Source organism: Rousettus aegyptiacus, unplaced genomic scaffold (assembly GCF_014176215.1).
Source record: "Rousettus aegyptiacus isolate mRouAeg1 unplaced genomic scaffold, mRouAeg1.p scaffold_m13_p_1, whole genome shotgun sequence".
Lineage (NCBI taxonomy): Eukaryota > Metazoa > Chordata > Mammalia > Chiroptera > Pteropodidae > Rousettus > Rousettus aegyptiacus.
In genome coordinates, this window is record NW_023416284.1 from 102,829,223 (window position 1) to 102,835,222 (window position 6,000).

The following is a 6,000-nucleotide window of genomic DNA, read 5'->3' on the forward strand; positions in this document are numbered from 1 at the left end:
AGGATTTGGGTTTTTTAATCTATTTAGCCTGTGCTTTATATCTTAGAAGAGACACGGGGTGATTTTTTTTTTTTGTTCTTAGCTCATCTATCTATCAGTACTTTTTCTGGTGTCCTAGTAGAGTTAGTTTCCCACAGACAACAAGTCTAGCTCAATTCCTTTGTAAAAAGCCTGACTGCCAGCCTCACAGGTTGACTCTACTCCAATCCCTTGTAACTGAATATCTTCTCTTGTCACTCATGGCTCAGTAGAGAAGTTACCATCCAGCTCTAAAGGATGATGAATGGCATTGCAGCCAAGCCTTTAGTTTAGCAACGGAGACCCAGCCTTCCTGCAGTTCCCAGGTCAAGCTTATTTCTCATCTTTCCCACTCTACTTTCCTTACTTAGAGCAGGTAAAGCCCAGAGAATTCGAGCTTCCTCTTCAATTGCTTGCTTGAAAAAGTACCCAAACAGAAACTTAAGAGAGGCGATAGTTATATAATAAGAAAAAAGAATAATTCTTTCTAATTTACAAAATACTTTTACATGTATTGATTCTATTATTTTGGCAATCTTATAAATTAAGTGGGAATTATTTCTTTCTCATACTTGCAGAAAATGAGAAGGATAAACTGCAATTCTACTTTCCCAAATTTCTTTCCCAAAAGAATCTAATATTTCTCTTGGGCTATAGGCCAGTTCATTTGTTGCTTGGGAGATGATTTTAATAAAGTCATGATTGTTAATTTGATTTCCATCTAAGTTTCTTAAAATAAGCTCTCTGTTAAGGGAAAGGAAGAATGTATATTTATTTCAAAGCTATCCTAACAAATTTGAATTTTGTTACTCAGTTGTCTTAGGATAAAAACTACTGCAAAAAAACCTACAGAACAGGCTGTGTAGGGTCTTTTTATGTGAATGGTCAGCCTGAAGATGTTACAGACTATTCTTGGGTGATCTATTTTCAGTAAGAATAAAACAACTACCTGACTTTCATTCAATGTTTATACTGATAAACCATAATTGTTTCAAATCTACTCTCTCCCAAAAAACATTCTTTAAGTTTCCGTATGCATGTTAATGTATTTTCATCATAATTTCCTAATCAGTAAAAGCAAGTTCTTCAGTCATAGTTTCCAAATGATTCTTCTATGAAATGAACCCAATTACCTGGTGTTCCACTTATCCTGCAAATGTCATGTCAATCCATATTTAAAATCCTTCCAGGCTCCATACTATGTACAAATGAAGAGCAAATGAGTTATGATGGCAAATTTGTCTTTTGGACTCCTACAATCTTATCTCACATGTTTCTTCTTTCAAGCTTCTTATGTACCCTTAATTCTAGGCAAACTGGGATTTTTCTAAACTAGGCTGAAAGTCCTACTCTAAAAGATTTATAGGTTTTGAGATTTGATAGGCATGACCAAATTGCTCTCCTAACTTGTACCTGTTTACACTCCCTCGTAAGGTATAGAAATGCCTGTTTTAACACATTGTCCCCAATATCTTTTTAATGTTTATCAAACTAATAGGCAAATTTTTTTCTAATTGTTTTAATTTTAACATCTGATTATTAGTAAGATTAAGCATTTTTCAGACGTTTCATGGCCATTTATGTTTTTTTCCGGCTTGACTATATAAGTCATTGTTTTAAATTTTTCTATTAGAATGTTCATTTTTTTCTTAAGAACTGCTTCTTAAGAGCTCTTCATATAGCATGGATAGTAGCTCTTTGTCTGTCACTCATGTTATAAATATTTCCTCATCATTTGTCTTTAGTCTTTTAAGTTTTTATGTTGTCTTGTTCTGCATTAAAGTTTAAATTATTCATGAAATCACATGTTAATTTTTTTATATGATCTTAAACTTAGGGTCATGCTAAGAATTTTTATTTCATAAAAAGATTGTAAAACTATTTTCTTATATTTTCTTCTAACATTTATTTAAGGTTTTTAAAAATACATTTAATTTTTAATTCTTCTGGAGTTATTTCAGATTTTGAAAAAAGGATTAACTTTCATTTTCCCCCAAATGAATAACCAATTATCACAACTACCTTTCCTGACTAAATCATTCATTATCAAGATCACCACGATAACTTTTTATGTTAGAGACCACTTTGTAATAAAATAAAATTCCAACTTTAATATTTTTTAAAATTCTACTGCTATCTGTGTCATTTCTTTTACCAGTTACTTGTCTAACTTGTATCTTCGTCAACAACATAGAAGAGTGTTTTATGTCTAAGAATTATATTATTAATTTTCTTGCTAGAAATAATTAGCCTAATTCGCTAAGAGATTAAGTATTGGGAAGTCTTCAAGCAAAATTTGGCTTAAGTATAAACACAAGCATGAAAAGTTTTCCTGGAAAATATAATCTGTTTAATATAAAATCCCTTTATCCAAAACTTTGCAGGTGTGTATCTGTTCTGCTGTGACAAGCTGTCCTAATATCACAGATTTACAGTAAATGCTTACTTATCCCTAAACAATACAGGAACTCAGACTGTTAAAATTTTATCTCATGAGAAAGAAGCAAATAATAAAATTATCTTATAATTTTTAAAATCTTTATTTTAAAAGGCTTTATTTAAAACACCCCTCTACCCTCCGCCAAAAAAAAAAAAAAAAAAAAAACTTAGAGTTTGTGGGCCTCTGGAAATTAAAAACTGACATTTGTACCGAGGACCCAGAGACCCATAAAGACCCAATAACCCTCCTCAACAAGATTTGACTATTTTTTGCACAATTTTAGGACTACATACCTCATTTCTGTTTACTATTTCATATTTTATTTATTCAGCTGACTGTACCCAGGGAATTTAATATACTCTATGAAATGCTGGGGCACTTTTACACTTAATAATTCTTAAGGATTTTCATTCGTGGCATGACAGCACCCAAGTTTCCATCTGCCATTGAGCAGGAGTCTCTATAACCTGTGGTTTGCTTGTAGACACAGCTACTTAGTAGACATAGCTACTATCTATCCAGTCTAGAACTGTGAAGACCTTGATATCCCATGAGCGTTTTTCTGTTCAAACACAATCCAGGAGAAAGCCACAATCTGTTTGGGAACAGGGTTTTCCCTTCTCTGAGAATTTTGTGCCAAAGAACTTTAGAAACAGAACAAGGCAAGATGTTTTGAAGTTTCAAATACATATGTTTAGATTAGGTAGAACATTGTTTTATAAGGAGTGGACTTAAGTCAAACTGGGAATTCAGTGACATTTATCCAGGAGATACCACTCCGCTAATTTCAGAGTAATTCACCCCTGTAACACATACCCCAACAACTGCTAATGCCCTTCTATACCTAGTACCCTCTTATTTTTTTCCATTTACATCTGATCCAATCAAAGAGCTAAAGTCAGTCACTTATACATGTGTTTGAATGAATGTGTCCATTTATTTTTTTCTAGGAGGGTATTTGCATTTATTTAGTTGTGTAATGGATGACATCGGCGGGCATATGGGTGCAAAAGTACGGTTCTCCCCTTACACTTAGCACAGCAAGAGATAAACGCAGTGGTGGGGACCTTGTCCCCGTGTTTAAAAATATTAAAGAAATTTACCATCTTTTTAGAAAGCAAGACATAAATTCTTGTGAGCTGTATCCGCAACAATTCATATCAATGTGTGATTGTGCATGTAAAAAGTGTTTTCAAGTCAAGCTTTTAAGACTCAACATACGTACACTCTCATTTTGAATTTTAATGTTTGTTGCTATCATTTTTGCAAATAAATTAACTGGATCAAGAAAAGGAAAATAATTTTCTCAAAGTTATACTATTTATGAATGGTTGAATAAAGTATTATGCAGCTACTATTGTATAATTGGTTTTAATTTTTATTATGGTTATGAATAATTAGTAGTGTTTTTATTACAGAAAAATATAACAAAAGGCTTATATTAATATTCTGATAAATTATAGGATGTATATTTATCTATTTTTGTTATTTCTCTCATATCTATGGTCTCCAACCTATGTACATTATCATCAGGGTTAGTTTAATGAATTTCACCATGGAAAAGCCAAAGTCATCTTGACCTTCTTTCTATCCCTCCTTTGGTAACTTTCCATCATTTAGTCTCTAGCATGGGTGGATTACATAGATACCAGGCTTATATAAATGGATTTTTCATGATAAGGAATAAAAGGGAAAATAAAAATTATGAATTTTCAAATCCTGTCAGTCAGAAAATATAGTGTGTCACTTTATATTTATTTGTGGAGAGTAGCAGGGGAAATGGTTATAAGGATCAATTTGGGGGGTTTTAGAGTCCAGAAAAAGAAGTTGAGAAGTACTTCCCAGATGTATACAAGTTCAGCCAAATCTTAAACAAATTCATTTTAAAGTAAAAATAAACTTAATTCTCTCAAGCGTTGTTTTAGGAGATTGCTAAGGCTAACGTATTTCTAATTCGTGGAAGCCTTAAGATTGATATTTTTAACATTTATCCTTGGTGGAGCTTTCTTTATTCCAATCAATCTACCTCCCAGGAACCCTCGCCCCCACCAAAGAATAGGAGGTGACAGAGAATAGGAACTGACAGAGAGAAGGGTATGCTTCGAGTCAGGAAACCTAGAGTTCGAGACTTAGCAAATCACTTCAATTGTATAGCTGGCAAGAGACTGAACTCTGTTGTCTCTGCTTTTTGCTTTTCCCACTCTCTGTTCCTTTATTTACCCTTCCGCAGGAAAAGGGATGTTGAAATCAGAGTCTTCCCCAAGGTGAGGGAAAAATAATCTCAGATTAACAGTGAGTACTGGTGATAGCAATACGCATTCCAAGGAATCAAATCACAGTTATTGGGCTTACCTGGTGATTCCTCTCTTCACATCACAGCCCGAGGGAGCCTTTCCTCCAGGGTACTTGTGGCTCAATTACTTATTATGCAGTTTGGAAAGACAATCTTAATATCTAAACCACAGCTCTCTCTGGCATGCATACAGGTCCACTGATTCATGAACAACTCCTGATGCACAGTGCTGCCCTTGCAGGCCCAACAAGCCCAGGACACACCTCCTTGAAGAAGGAAAAGTAAAATACTTTTCTGCTGACTCGCCCTCTGTCTTCCAATCAGTATCAGCCTGGTTAGAGGAAGCTGCTCAGGCCCCACGACCTGGTGATTCTCCCAGCTGACATTGATGGATTTCTGAAACCACGAAAGGAAAATGCTCTAGGGGGATGTGGACCACTTCTGTCCCAGATCAGTTTTCTATAAAATGCCACTCTGTTGAGCTTTCTTGTCCAGTCTCCAGACACCTGGGGTCATACCCCATAAAGTAGAAGGAATGTAGCCCTTAACCTATAATTGCAATGAGGAGAGGTGAGTAATTCCAGTGGGATCAGGGTACAGGTAGATATTATTTTTCATTTTCTGACTTTCTCACTCAAAGCTGAAGAATCGACTTGCTACTCCCCCCCCTCACCCTCCCCCCAAAAAATGGAACCTTGAACTTCCTGATGGGATAATATGGAATGGAGGCTGGCAAAAGAACAAGGTTTCTTTCATTTCTAAGAAGTCATCCAATTTGAAAATTAACACCTCATGTTTGCAAATGACTTGAGGAGGCTTATATCTAAAGCCACTCCATATTTTACGAATGAATGACTTGAGGTAGCTTACAACACTGCTGCAAAAAATAAAATTATATTAGAATAGAAATAAAGAAACACAAACCATAAAAGTTCTATATAAACTATGGAAACTGTAAAAAGAGAAACTATGAAAGTAGAGATACCAACAGTGCTAACAAGATTGGAGTCCAAAATTTTGGGGCCAAGCAGCCTTAAACATAATGTGACCCTTTTGTTTCTAGCAACAGCTGGGCCACTTGGTCTATATCATAACTTCTCACCATCAGCCTTGGATCCGGCCCAGTGGGAAACTTATCAGGAGAACAAAGCCTGCTTGACGACCCCTAATTGTGTCAACTATATTGCACCTTTGTCCTCTACCAGCTTGGACAGAATAGAGTTGGTCTCATAATTTAGTCAAGTTAATT

General features: G+C 35.0%; 1 protein-coding gene across 3 annotated transcripts in view; it reads right to left on the reverse strand.

The window, feature by feature from the left end:
• The window catches only part of ADGRF1 (adhesion G protein-coupled receptor F1), a 44,666-nt gene extending 39,536 nt beyond the window's left edge, over positions 1 to 5,130 (reverse strand). For all 3 annotated transcript variants that reach the window (XM_036218567.1, XM_016158950.2, XM_016158949.2), the window contains exon 1: positions 4,811 to 5,130. The gene's annotated coding sequence lies outside the window, so the exon portion shown is untranslated. The remainder of the gene's footprint in view (positions 1 to 4,810) is intronic.
• Between the last annotated feature and the right edge of the window lie 870 nt (positions 5,131 to 6,000).